General features: G+C 42.6%; 1 long non-coding RNA gene across 2 annotated transcripts; it reads right to left on the bottom strand.

Moving 5' to 3' along the window:
* Nucleotides 1-10,608: 10,608 nt before the first annotated feature.
* On the bottom strand, nucleotides 10,609-15,193 carry LOC111957967 (uncharacterized). 2 transcript variants are annotated; one of them, XR_002876476.1, is made up of 4 exons: nucleotides 14,480-15,193; nucleotides 13,085-13,228; nucleotides 12,875-12,997; nucleotides 10,609-10,967 (listed from the first exon to the last, which is right to left on the bottom strand). It is a non-coding gene; the product is annotated as an uncharacterized lncRNA (long non-coding RNA). The 2 variants fall into 2 exon arrangements; XR_002876475.1 differs by having other exon boundaries at nucleotides 12,928-12,997.
* Between the last annotated feature and the right edge of the window lie 59 nt (nucleotides 15,194-15,252).

The following is a 15,252-nucleotide window of genomic DNA, read 5'->3' as shown; positions in this document are numbered from 1 at the left end:
ATATATATGCACACTGACAGTATTTCCCCACTTAGGCTTTGCAATGGTGCCAGTTTGTTTCTGCTTTAGACAATTCATAGTTGTATTTATTGGCTAGGCAATAGCGTAGCATTGTGACATCAGAAACAGTGAGACACCCATAATAGGAGGTGTACTTAGGAGACTAACAGACATACGAATGTAAGACTCGTGTCTCCTGTTCCCCCCCAGGCACTAAGTATCATCCACCTGCCACATTACCTTCTCTCTGAAACTGAACAATACAGAACCAGAGATGATCACAATGACTTTCAAATGAGTTGCCTTTCTTCTCCGGGAACAGAGATCTCTCACTTCTCTCACAAAGGAGAGGAAGAGGAAGAGAAAACATCTCTCCTCATACCTCTTTTAGGTCCTGATCAAACAATTGTTCACTAGACTCTGTGGGTGTCCCAGACAACACGTCTCCAGAACTCTTACGTGATTCAGAATAAAGCATTTTGTTGTTGATTGTAGGAAAAGGGGAGTGTGTGCATTGTACTTGTGAGTTTAACTTAGTGTTATTTTGAAAGTCAAGGCCAGTTCTTGATCACTAACATGTTGATCATTGGACATTTGGAACAGCCAAACCACCATTTGTGATCTCAGGTAATTTGCTTGACAACGAAGTATGAATGCTTCCCTATTCTATCAAGAGAGACCACCAAATCCCAGGGATGAAACTGCAAATGGTAAGAGGAACTTCTCAGATCCTCCTCTTCTTCTCTTCTCTCTTGACCTAAATGTTTCGATCCCAACCACCAGCTAAACGACACAGAAAGGAAAGGCAGAGAAGGTTCTAGGTAGAAGTTAGTAGGCACAGATCTAGGATCAGCTCAACCTCCCCCAATCTGAACCTTAACCATGAGAGGGAAAATGCTAAACTAACATTACATCAGCAGTTAAAGTAAAAATCCACTCCAAAACTATTTTGTCATTGTTTTCATTAGTCCACTGTTGTTACAGTCCCAAAATGTTTTGCATGTCTGCAGTCAAGTTTTCAAGATATTGGACTTTTAAAAAGCAGTGTGACATACCACATCATCATGATGATGTGTTTTGCATCATATGATGCATTTTGCACTTTGCTTCTTGAAAGTCCAAGATCTTGAAAACTTGACTGCTGACATGCAAAACAGTGTGGGGCTGTATCAACAGTGGACTAATGAAATCAAATCCCAAAATATTGTTTTTGAGTGGAGTTTTCCTTTAAGGGCAACTTCTTGCTGGTCCAGATCGACCACAGAGAGAATACCTCTGAAAGAGGTAGTGGGGTTCACTCTAGCTCAGGTTCTGCAGAAGTGAAACTGTTGGGGGAGTCAGGACAAAGGCATTCTGGTAAATGAGTCACTCACTGGAAAAGGTGTCCTGTCGTTGAAGAAAAGTTAATGTGGCCGTTAGTGATTGGCCCGAAAGGGTTCTGTTTTGACCTTACCAGGCCTTACCTTACCAGACCTTACGGTGTCAATCAACATAACAAAGCTGAATTCCATTTCAAGCCAGATATACACACAGTGTACAAAACATTAGGAACACATTCCTAATATTGAGTTGCACCCCCCTTTGCCGTCAGAAAAGCCTCAATTAGTCAGGGGATGGACTCTACAAGGTGTCGAAAGTGTTCCACAGGGATGCTAACCCATGTTGACTCCAATGCTTCCCACAGTTGCATCAAGTTGGCTGGATGTCCTTGAGGTGGTGGACCACTCTTGATACACATGGGAAACTGTTGAGCTTGAAAAACCCAGCAGCGTTGCCGTTCTTGACACACTCAAACCGGTGCGCCTGGCACCTACTGCCGTACCCCGTTCAAAGGCACTTAAATATTTTTTCTTGTCCATTTACCCTCTGAATGGCACACATACACAATTTAAAATCCTTCTTTAACCTGTCTCCTCCACTTCATCTACACTGATTGAAGTGGATTTAACAAGTGACATCAATAAGGGATCATAGGCTTCACCTGGTCAGTCGATGTAATGGAAAGAGTTCCTAATGTTTTGTACACTGTGTATTTTGGTGAATGTATTGAACCACAGCAGCTAGAGTTGTAGGCAGTTACTGTCACCATTTTGTGTTTTTCTACTTAATGTGTTATCGTTCGATTGCATCTGAAATGATTGATACAACCTCTTCTGTTTTCAAATACAGACACTTCCGCTGCCTTATTCAATGTACATTTCTACCATTCCTTTCTTCTCCCCTGGCCAGACCTTCTGTCTGTTCTCATGGGGAGGATCGTGTCCTTGCAACTTGGTTGTAATTGTCATCAGAGCCCCAAACTGGGTTGTAGAGTTCCAAACTGTTATTAGAGTCCTGAGAGTGTTTCAGTGTGCAGTTTGATGTTAAATTTGGACAATATGTAATAATAGATGAGTGTATTATCAGTAATCACCATGAATGGCTCAGTTAAACTATACAGATTGTGGGGATAGATTGTACACACAAATCAGGCTACATTTAGCTTGGAATAAAGAGGAACCAGTTTACGGGATGAAAGCCACTTAAGGTACTGAAAAAGATTACTTCTGGATTCTTATCACTGCCTCACAGTCACGGAGAAAACCTTTTTAGACTTGGAAGGTCAATAAAAAATAAGAGTTTGTGACTTGAATCAATGAATGTGTAGAGATATTTCTGACAGGCCTTTATAAAATGCCTTAAGACATTTAAAGTTGGGTGTGTAGCTTCTCTCCGTCTTTGCATTCACTATTGCCAGGAACACACAAAGTTTCACAGAGGCAATAGTGTGTGTCTCTGGATGAGGGACAGCATTCTGTCTGCAGCCCCACTGTTGTGACCGAAACGGTTCACTTCCTGTGTGTTCTCTTTGGCACGTTTCTCAGGTAAGGACTTCCTGTTTCAGTGGTCACTGGACTAAAGTGTACAGAAATTATTCCCTCTTTTGTTTAATAACAAAGACCCACCCAGGGCACGACCTGTCACCCCCCTAGACCAAGAAGTTCACATACATCGGTCATGGTTTCCCCAAGTAAGAAAACATTCCACTGTTAGTTTACACCTGTTGTTTACAAAGCATGTGACAAATCAAATGTTATTTGATTTTGTTAACAAATAGATTACACTATGTTATGAATATAAAAACATTGTCTCAAAGTCAAGGACTGTGATCTGACACAAATACCTTAGACTACTTTAGTAGCTATATGGTCTTTGGTTAGAAAGGCCTGCTCTATGCCTTACCTTTGGTAAATTCATTTATTCAATTGATTCAGAGAAGATTAAGCCATTAAAGTTCTCTTGAATTTGAGGTAGCCTATATGTGAGTGGTGGAGTCAGGGTGGGATACATAGCAGTTACACTAACTTGTGTCAACTGCAATTCAGTTAGGGCAATGAACTAACTATTATCCTAAATTGGCTACAATGACTGGCACAGTAAACAGTCAAAAATACTTGCACTTCAGAATCAAGAGGACCATAATAGATGGAAGTACTTTACATGTATTGAATGAAATGGGTTTGTCTCCCTCTCGTTAGCTTCAAGTTTGTGGAGAGGTGGCAACTGCACTTAAATAAGTTGGTACTGATACAACTACCTTCTGGGTCCTTTTTTTTTGCAGGGGAAGAAAAGTTTTGTTAGGGCAGCTGAGATCCACAGGAGAGCCTGTCGTTTCATTGGCTCATCCGCAGCCACAGTACCTAAACAGGTGACAGAGGGCAAGGTATGACATCAAGATCATAAATAGATCATAAATAGCACACAACCTAACGGAAAAGAAAAACACGCATTTCTTCTTTTTTTTATATTACATTTTTAATTGTGTTTCTCCAAACAAACATCCACATACAAACAACAATTTATTGTATCAGTGTAATGTTTATATAATAGCCATCATATAGAAGTACATTTAGAGTCATGTGATGATATGGTGTGGGGTCCTCCCACTATGACTCAGGAAACCATGCAGTTTATTAGGTTACAGAATAAATAAATACACTTCACAGGGTGCTGAAAGTGCATGGTGATGAGCTTGATGATGCTTTCCAATAAATATCGAGGGTCTTATTCTGATGACCTGATCGATACTTGACTGCTGTTTGACAAATATTCTCTAATTGGCTATCCATAACAATCTCATGTAGACTAGCCAACCAGCACTGTATATGCGAGCTGTTGGCCAGAGCGCAGGTGCCTATTTAATGCAACGGTGTGACAAAACTATTGGTAGAGTTGAAAATGCGATAGAAACACATTGAACTTTAGATTTTTATTTGGGTACATGAAAACTTAATCAAAAAAGTACATTGTGTGCACTGTCATCACGCACTGATTTGTATTGCAACAAGTCCGCTTAGTGGGGTTGTTGCAATAAAGGGCAGCCCCAAGGTGGTGAAGGTAGGAAACAACATCTCCACCCCGCTGATCCTCAACACTGGGTCCCACAAGGGTGCGTTCTCAGCCCTCTCTTGTACTCCCTGTTCACCCACGACTGCGTGGCCATGCACGCTTCCAACTCAATCATCAAGTTTGCAGACGACACTACAGTGGTAGGCTTGGTTACCAACAACGATGAGACAGCCTACAGGGAGGAGGTGAGGGCCCTCGGAGTGTGGTGTCAGGAAAATAACCTCTCACTCAACGTCAACAAAACAAAAGGAGATGATCGTGGACTTCAGGAAACAGAGGGAGCTGTTTCGACAGGACAATAGTGAAGAAGGTGGCAATTGCACCACCCTCAACCGCAAGGCTCTCCAGAGGGGAGTGAGATCTGCACAACGCATCACCGGGGGCAAACTACCTGCCCTCCAGGACACCTACAGCACCCGATGTCACAGGAAGGCCAAAAAAGATCATCAAGGACAACAACCAACCGAGCCACTGCCTGTTCACCCCGTTATCATCCATAAGGCGAGGTCAGTACAGGTGCATCAAAGCTGGGACCAAGACGCTGAAAAACAGCTTCTACCTCAAGGCCATCAGACTGTTAAACAGCCATCACTAACATAGAGGCTGCTGCCAACATACAGACTCAAATATCTGGCCACTTAAATCAACGGACTTAATAAAGGTACCACTAGTCACTTTAAATAACGCAACTTTAACAATGTTTACATATCCTACATTACTCATCTCATATGTATATACTGTATTCTACACTATCTATTGCATCGTGCCTATGCCGCACGCCATCATTCATCCATATATTTATATGTACATATTCTTCCCTTTACATTTGTGTGTATAAGGTAGTTGTGAATTTGGTAGATTACTTGTTAGATTTTACTGCATAGTCGGAACTAGAAGCACAAGCATTTCGCTACACTCGCATTAACATCTGCTAACCATGTGTATATGACCAAAAACATTTGATTTAGTGGAAACAGTGTGGAAATGGTGTCACTTGGATTGAAATTTAGCTATAGTTTCCCATCCTAACATTGCAATCGCTTGTCTAAAATTTAAATGCTGTGTATTTTTTTCCAAACATTGCTTTTTTGTGTCAGCAATTAGATAATAGTTATTAGGGGGGCTAGTTAACCCCTAGTACACAATATGAGACGTTGGCTAGAGCCTACAGTATGCAGATGGGCAGAAACTTCTTCTCCAATAGAAATCCCCGATCACATTTGTAGGCATCATCATGGCGACATTGGCTAGCTAAACTCATGCGCAGAAACAGCTAATCGGATCCAATGGTTGTCTCGCGCCAAACTGTGCATGTGCAGGTCGTCAAGTGCACTCTGTATAACGTTGTTAACGAAAATGACAGTGTCAGTTTGTCACTTTCATGTTCAACTACATAAGACTGGCTTGAATCTAGGGTGCGGTATTTGGAAGAGCACCACTATTTCCTCCCTTAGCTATATTGGCATCGAACACATCCTCCCTAGGAGGGGGTGACCTTGACAATTTGTTAAAATTAGGGGCTGTCTGGATCTTTAATTTAAAGACCCGTGTTCCCTTCGGTCTCAATATAGAGTTAGAGCTGAAGCCATTTTTGTGATTGTGTTTTTTTGCTATCCATTGTAAATAATGTTTGTAGGCCTATGTAGCCATTCATGCTTTTTATAGCCTATGTTCTATTTATAAACTCAGCAAAAAAAGAAATGTCCCTTTTTCAGGACCCTGTCTTTCTAAGATCATTCGTAAAAATCCAAATAACTTCAGATTTTCATTGTAAAGGGTTTTAACACTGTTTCGCATGTTTGTTCAATGAACCATGAACATGCACCTGTGGAATGGTTGTTAAGACACTAACAGCTTACAGACGGTAGGCAATTAAGGTCACAGGTATGAAAACTTAGGACACTAAAGAGGCCAATCTACTCACTGAAAAACACCAAAAGAAAGATGCCCAGGGTCCCTGCTCATCTGCGTGAACCTGCCTTAGACATGCTGCAAGGAGGCATGAGGACTGCAGATGTGGCCAGGGCAATAAATTGCAATGTCCGTACTGTGAGACGCCTAAGACAGCGCTACAGGGAGACAGGACGGACAGCTGATTGTCCTCGCAGTGGCAGACCACGTGTAACATCTGCACAAGATCGGTACATCCGAACATCACACCACGGACAGGTACAGGATGGCAACAACAACTGCCCGAGTTACACCAGGAATGCACAATCCCTCCATCAGTGCTCAGACTGTCCGCAATAGGCTGAGAGAGGCTGGACTGAGGGCTTGTAGGCCTGTTGTAAGGCAGGTCCTCACCAGACATCACCGGCAACAACATCGCCTATGGGCACAGACCCACCGTCGCTGGACTAGACAGGACTGGCAAAAAGTGATCTTCACTGACGAGTCATGGTTTTGTCTCACCAGGGGTGATGGTCGGATTCGCGTTTATCATCGAAGGAATGAGCGTTACACCGAGACCTGTACTCTGGAGCGGGATCAATTTGGAGGTGGCGGGTCCGTCATGGTCTGGGGCGGTGTGTTACAGCATCATCGGACTGAGCTTGTTGTCATTGCAGGCAATCTCAACGCTGTGCGTTACAGGGAAGACATCCTCCTCCCTCATGTGGTACCCTTCCTGCAGGCTCATCCTGACATGACAAATGACAATGCCACCAGCCATACTGCTCGTTCTGTGCGTGATTTCCTGCAAGACAGGAATGTCAGTGTTCTGCCATGGCCAGCGAAGAGCCCGGATCTCAATCCCATTGAGTACRTCTGGGACCTGTTGGATCGGAGGGTGAAGGCTTGGGCCATTCCCCCCAGAAATGTCAGGGAAATTGCTGGTGCCTTGGTGGAAGAGTGTGGTAACATCTCACAGCAAGAACTGGCAAATCTGATGCAGTCCATGAGGAGATGCACTGCAGTACTTAATGCAACTGGTGGCCACACCAGATACTGACTGTTACTTTTGATTTTGACCCCACCTTTGTTGAGGGACACATTATTCCACATTATTCTGTGGAACTTGTTCAGTTTATGTCTCAGTTGTTGAATCTTGTTAAGCTCATACAAATACTTACACGTTAAGTTTGCTGAAAATGAACAGTTGACAGTGAGAGGACGTTTCTTTTTTTGCTGAGTTTAGCTGTAAATAGACCAATGAAATCAAGACAGACATCTGTGTGTGTCCTTTAAAACTATAGGCCAATATCTAGTGACCGGCGGTGCTTGTCATTATACGCTGAGGAAGAGAGGTTTGCTGTCAAAACGTTGGTATTAAATTACTGCATCTCAGCACCTAGTGTGCGGCTCTCTTTTTCTTTTTGGAATCTAGTGTGTGCCTTCAGATTGAGAAAATTAACAAAGTTAGAATTTCTCACCTCTCCCATTGAATTCCCAAACCAGGTCTGCTTAGTCTGATTCACAAGCGTTCCCAGAGGTTTCGCAATGTTGCCGCTCGGGTTAGATGCTGGTTTAGGGTTTCCCCAATTCTGTTTGATTCAGTAGGGTTATGGATCAATGTTGCCATCTACTGGAAGAGCCATACATTACACAGGAGTGAAGCCATAAATCTTAGACTCAAAATAGCTAGACTTTGATTTCATTAAATTATACTGAACGAAATATAAAACATATGTAAAGTGATAAAATAAAGATCCCAGAAATGCTCCATAGGCATGAAAAGCGTATTTGTCAAATTCTTTGCGCAAATGTTTACATCCCTGTTTGTAAGCATTCCTCCTCTGCCAAGATAATCCATCCACCTGATTGATGTGAAAATAAAAGGCCACAAAATTAGTGGGGTGGTCAAGGCCACAGATGTCTCAAATTGAGGGAGTGTGCAATTGGCATGCTGACTGCAGGAATGCCAATCAGAGCTGTTGCCAGATAATTTAATGTTAATTTCTCTACCATAAGCCATTGCCATCAATTTCGATAATTTGGCAGTACGTCCAACCGGCCTCAACTGCAGACCACATGTAACCAAGCCAGCCCAGGATCTCCACATCCAGCTGCGTCACCTGCGGGATCATCTGAGACCAGCCACCCACACAGCTGATGAAACTGGGTGTGCACAACGGAAGAATTTCTGCATAAACTGTCTCAGGTAGGCGCATCGTCCTTACCAGGATCTTGACCTGACTACAGTTTGGCGTCGTAACAGACTTCAGTGGGCAAGTGGTCACCTTCAATGGCCACTGGCATGGTGAAGCGTGCTCATCATGGATGACTCCCAGTTTCAACAGGCAGATCGTATGTCATGCGGGCGAGCGGTTTGCTGATGTCAACGTTGTGAACAGAGTGGCTTTGGCATGGGCAAGCATTAGCTACAGACAAGTATTTTAAATCAATGTCAATTTAAATGCAGTGATCCTTTGAGATTTTGAGGTCCATTTATGTCATCCATCCACCACCATCACCTCATGTTGCAACAATGCACAGCCCCATGTCATAAGGATCTGTACACAATTCCAGGAAGCTGAAAATATCCCAGTTATGCCATGGCCTTACAGATGTCACCCATTGAACATGTTTGGAATGCTCTGGATCAGTGTAAGACAGCGCATTCCTTTTCGGCCTGCCTTTTCCTGTAGTCCACAATCAGCTACTTTGTCTTGCTCACATTGAGGGAGAGGTTGTTGTCCTGGCACTACACTGCCAGTTCTCTGACCTCCTCCCTATAGGCTGTCTCGTCGTTGTCAGTGATCAGGCCTACCACTGTGGTGTCATCAGCAAACTTAATGATAGTGTTGGAGTCGTGTTTGGCCACGCACTTGTGAGTGAACAGGGCGTACAGGAGGGGACTACGTACACACCCCTGAGGGGCCCTAGTGTTGAGGATCAGCGTGGCAGACGTGTTGTTGCCTACCCTTACCACCTGGGGGCGGCCCGTCCGGAAGTGCAGGATCCAGTTGCAGAGGGAGATGTTTAGTCCCAGGGTCATATTCAGCCTTTCAAAGCACTTCATGACTACAGATGTGAGTGCTACGGGTCGGTAGTCATTTAGGCAGGTTACCTTGTTGTTCTTAGGCACAGGGTCTATGGTGGTCTGCTTGAAACATGTAGGTATTACAGACTCAGTCAGGGACAGGTTTAAAATGTCAGTGAAGACACTTGCCAGTTGGTCCGCGCATGCTTGAGTACACGTCCTGGTAATCCATCTGGCCCAGCGGCTTTGTGAATGTTGACCTGTTTAAAGGTCTTGCTCACTTTGGCTACCGAGAGCGTTATCACAGTCATCCAGAACAGCTGGTACTCTCGTGCATGCTTCAGTGTTGCTTGCCTCGAAGCGAGCATGAAAGGCATTTAGCTTGTCTGGTAGGCTCACGTCACTGGGCAGCTCGTGTCTGGGTTTCCTTTTGTTTCCCTTCGTTAAGGACCATTTAGAAAATTCCTAGTAGTGTCTACATAATGTTGAGTCATTGAAGTTATGACACCACCGTCTTTAATAAGGCCATTTAAACTGCATAGATTTCTGAATACAGCTCACTTTTGAGAATGTTTGCAAGCGTCCCTGTGTTCATGCTGTCGTTTTTGGCAAATTACTACAAATAAAATAACCAGTAGGTCGATGCAACACTAGCACAGTCCCCCCCTCAAACTCAGTCCTGTGTCCCAGTTTTTACCCTAGCACTACAGCCGATTCAAATAGTCTAAGCTTGATTAGTTGGTTATTTGAATCAGTTGTGGATTTCTAGGGCAAAAATCTAAACGTGAACCCAGGAAACAATGGTCCAGCGCAGGGCTCTCCAACACTGTTCCTGGAGAGTACCCTCCTATAGGGTCACTCCAACACTGTTCCTGGAGAGTACCCTCCTATAGGGTCACTCCAACACTGTTCCTGGAGAGTACCCTCCTATAGGGTCACTCCAACACTGTTCCTGGAAAACTACCCACCTTTAGGGTCACTCCAACCTCTTAAAACTCACCCGATTTACCTTACCAAACAGCTGATTAAAAATGCATGATGGATAAGGGTTGGAGTGAAAAACACTACAGAACGGTAGCTCTGTAGGAAAAGGGTTGGAGATCCATGGTCTAGTATAAAAGGCCATGCCATTATTACCGTGGCACAAATTTCCTCCTGGGGAAGGATATTTTGGCCCATCCTCCCTTGAGAAACTTATCTAACTTCGTTCTGCAGAATACATGCATTTAGGTAAAAGGGCAACTGCTCAGCAGGCTTTAGGTTGAGTCGATATTAGCAAACCTTTTCTGAATAGAAAGTCAATGATAAGGGAACATGATGTTCCGCTTTAATACTTTTAGCACTTTTGTTGAAATTCTTACACAGGGACACTCGAAGTCAATCTTAGTTATAAGAACAGCACATGAGTAGAACACAGAAATTAGTTATAAGAAAAGCACAAACATTACAATTCCCATTACAGCGCTTTCAGTTCGCTTTACTTTTTAACAGTTTGTCTGCGAAACAGTTGACTCGCAGTGATGCGGAAGTTTTCCTCGTCACATGATTGGATGGTCCTCCAGAAGGTCAATGTGGTTTGACCATCTGCCTCAGTCAGGAGGGTGTAGTTCTGTTTCTCATCCACCAAGGGGAATCCATTGCTTGTGGCATGATAATCCTGAAGGAGAGAAAATAAATACTGATGTTATCTGGAGTATGTATAAATAGAGCCTACCAGAGTTCTGTGTTATAAGGTGTGCTTGGTGAAAGCAAAGCACAACTTTAGACAGGCCACAATCAACAGCCTGACCAACTCTGCGTGAGGCAAATGGTGGTCACACAAGATTCTGATTGGTTTTCTGATCCACACCCCTACCTTGGTTTTATGGTGTCTGTGACCAACAGATGCATATCTGTATTTATTTCAATTGATGATTTCCTTATATAACTGTAACTCAGTAAAATCTTTCAAATTGTTTCATGTTGCATTTATATTTTGTGTTCAGTGTATACAATGAGAAACTGCTTTTTACCATTACATTTTTTTTTAATGATTTGACCTTTATTTAACTAGGCAAGTCAGTTAAAAACAATTTTTTATTTACAATGACGGCCTACACCGGCCAAACTCAGACGACGCTGGGCCAATTGTGCGCCGCCCTATGGGACTCCCAATCACGGCCGGTTGTGATACAGTCTGGAGTACACCTAATTTTGTTTGTAACTGGATCCTATCAAAAGTTATGATGGTGTGTTTAAACAGTGTTACTTTGTACAACATAAAGCATGACTGTTGTAAGTTTTCCCCTTTTTTACTACAGCAAATGGCATCTCCAGTATGTACATTAGAAACATTATTATCGCTTATACTTTATGATTGGACATTACTTTAAAATATTGAATGTGTACAAATTATTCGTTCATGGGTTTAATTAAAGTAAATCAGGATTTAGAATTGGATTTGTGGTACTTCCGTTACCTGTACCTCCATTATCAACAAAAGTACTTAAAAAAAGCATCCTACCTAAAAACCTGGAAAAATATTAAATAAAGCATATTTGTATGTAGTTTAATTCTGATACTTTTTCAATTATTTGTGTTTTTCCTGTAATTGGTCTTTTGACCATTCAGATCTAATGTGAAAAAGATCTGATGTGATTGGTCAAAAGACCACTTAGTGGAAAAAACATCAGAAGTGGGGTGCATGTAAATGCAGCCTGTCAGTTTCTTTTCAAGTACCTACATTATTTAACATAAGAATGTTAGCAGTTCTAGGTTTCTGCAAATGCTTTTAAATCAGGCAGGTTTACACAAGGTGAACAATACAAGATAATTAACATGAATTAGTCTACCTTTAACATTGATCAGATCAAGCTTGCAGGGAACATAGCTCAGGCCAGCAACTGCCTTCCTTTCTGGACATCCTTGGCTGCTTTTAGGCAGGCAGCCCAATTTTGATATTTTTTCCACCATTTTTTATTTATTTTTTTAATATAGAAAAACGTATTTCCACTTTGACATTATAGTGTATTGTGTGTTGGCCAGTGACAAAAATATATATAAATGTAATCAATTTTAAATTCAGGCTGTAACACAACAAAATATAGACAATGTCAAGGGGTGTGAATACTTTCTAAAGGCACTGTATCTAAATACCGAATACCGACCGGTATGTGCTCAGAGGCCCTGACCTCCAGGGGGCCCCCATTGATTTTCTTAGTCATTCTCACTCAGATATCATATCAACATGGCATAAGTCATTAGAAAATATGTAGAATTGCAGGAAATTAACTTTAAAATAGCAAACATTTCACTTAACCCCATGGCAAAATGTGTAGAATTGTAGAAATCTTGCTTTAAAAGGCAACATTTTCTCTACACCCCCATGGAAAAATTATTATATCGCAGGAAATGAACTTTAAAACTAATTTTAGGGCCACTAACATTTTTGGCGTGAGGTGGGGCAACCAAATCTCACTTAAGGCCCCCAAAAGGCTAGAACCGGCCCTGCACCTAATCATGAAGATTGGAGCAGGGTAAGCACGATGATCCTATATCAGTGGTTTGGAAAATGTTTCTTATTACCAGCTAGTAGCTAGTGAAATGGGTTGTTGGGCTGGGTTGCTGTAGTAAATTACCAGCCTGTAGAAGTCATCATAATCCTGTCCTCCAATAGGGATGCCAGCGAATTTCTGGAAGATCGAAAGCCTGGAATGGAGAAGACACTGAAGAGACAGAGCTCAGACAACATGCGTGTGTATGTATTAATGTCCCCATAAYGGGGCAGTCTCTTACCCCTCCTCCCACACCCCAGGCAAACACCACTCTGAAGCATTCGTCCGCTGGTCCCCCCGTGAAGCATTTCTGCACGTGGGTCTGGTTCAAAGACAAGGGGCAGCCATAGAGCAACATGTGGTGGACCAGGTCCAGGTGCTCAATCTGAGATCGATAGAGAGAGAGGGAAACATGGGAAGGAGCAGGGAAAGGTAAGAGATTTCAGAAATCTTTAGGGATAAACGTATGACATAATTGTAAAATGCTTAGACCATAAAATGAAAGCGGGGTAATTTACACAAATGATGTGATTTTTCCTGTTGAGCTTTGGCACCTTTGTGACCTTGCAGTGGTAGTATGTACTGTATGTTCGACAGGGACAGTAACTGGCAATGGAAGAGGAAGTACTGTGTTAATACTATGTGTTGCCAGTCCATTCTGTTCCAGTCACATGTTGTAAGCTAAGGATACCACCACCCAATACCAATATCAAATCAATTCCATTTCATTCAGGTTTGACCTGTTCCTGCCCAAGAGTAAAGTAAAATACAGTACTTTACTTCAAACTAAAAGTCCTGCTGTGGCTGACCTAGAGGGACAACATGATCCTTTTACAGGACATCATGTGCGTGAGGTCATTCTTACATTCTCCCCAACAAATTCCAGATAATTGATGTCCAGGAGCCTGTATCTGGGTATGAACTTGAGCAGGTTCACCTCCTTGGTCCCCCTTTTGTCATCAGTTTCCCCAAAGGCATTGATCAGCTTCACTTAGGGTTGCCAACTTTCTCACTACCAAATAAGGGCCAAAAGGTGGCGTGCCAGTGCATGGTGACACGGCGGTGTGGGTATGGTGTTATGGGAATTAAAATACAGTGTATATTCATAGTCTTATTCAATTGGAAAGGCAAAAGGCATTATGAGTTATGTGAGCTGGGCAATTAGCTTTCAGAATGCGATTGTTGTCACTGCTCAATAACTGGTAAACGGAGTGGTGTTTTCCAAAGTTGACATTGGCATTATCTGTCTAATATCCAGTTCATCATTTTCCAGACAGTTCATCAGAGCTTGATGTATGCCATTTGCAGTTTCATCACTGTCTATATAAAAGTCAAGTAACTTGCACTGCACTCCATCAGACACAGAGAAATATCTCACAAACACTGCAAACATGTTTCTATTTCCCTTGTTTGAGGCATCACTGGCAACTGAGAAATACACCCAGTTCATCATTTTCCAGACAGTTCATCAGAGCTTGATGTATGCCATTTGCAGTTTCATCACTGTCTATATAAAAGTCAAGTAACTTGCACTGCACTCCATCAGACACAGAGAAATATCTCACAAACACTGCAAACATGTTTCTATTTCCCTTGTTTGAGGCATCACTGGCAACTGAGAAATACACCGCCTCACCTTCCGTAGGAGGCAGATCGTCATTCTCCGCAGTAGGCGTCACGAAGAATGCACAGATATTGCTAGCACCTTTAGCTAGCGTGGCGGTGTGCATTTCTGTGGATGCATGCTGAGTTTGGTCACTCTCCCCTCCATGGCCAATTGAGAATTCCCGACGGCATAAAGTACAGAAAGCTGTCGTCGAGTCACCACTGACAGCCTTAACCCACGTCTTTTTTGCTTCCCATTGTTTGCTCAAGTTCATACCCAGATACAGGCTCCTGGACTTTTCTTTTTTGCAGGTTTATCCATATTTCCTTGATATGCCAAACAGACCGAACAACAACAGAAATTACTTTGCAGGAATTGGCGCGTTTACGCTATTACTGTGATTGGATGAATATACTGGACAAGGGAGATCCCGTATGGGACAAACCAATTTAGCCCAATATAATGGACATCCCGGCTAGTACGGGACAGTTGGCAACACTTGCTTCACTGGACTTTCCAATAAGAGGAGGGGGGATAGAACAATTTACATAAACATACAAGRGCATAGAAGAACAAAAGACACAGATTGACGACTATGTGTGAAGAAAAAGACTAGTAGACAGAAGGCACTAAGTAGGGCCTACAAACTGCTGCTACACACTTGATATTACCAATGAATTAGCCACTGGGGCAATTGACATTGGATGTTCACGACAACAGGCGCTTGAGGCCGTACCAATACATAGAAAGGTGTTCATTCAAATGTTATGTTTGATATCTTAAATTAAACGTACATAATTACA

This window comes from Salvelinus sp. IW2-2015, linkage group LG33, assembly GCF_002910315.2.
Source record: "Salvelinus sp. IW2-2015 linkage group LG33, ASM291031v2, whole genome shotgun sequence".
NCBI lineage: Eukaryota > Metazoa > Chordata > Actinopteri > Salmoniformes > Salmonidae > Salvelinus > Salvelinus sp. IW2-2015.
This window is presented reverse-complemented; position numbering and strand designations above follow the sequence as displayed.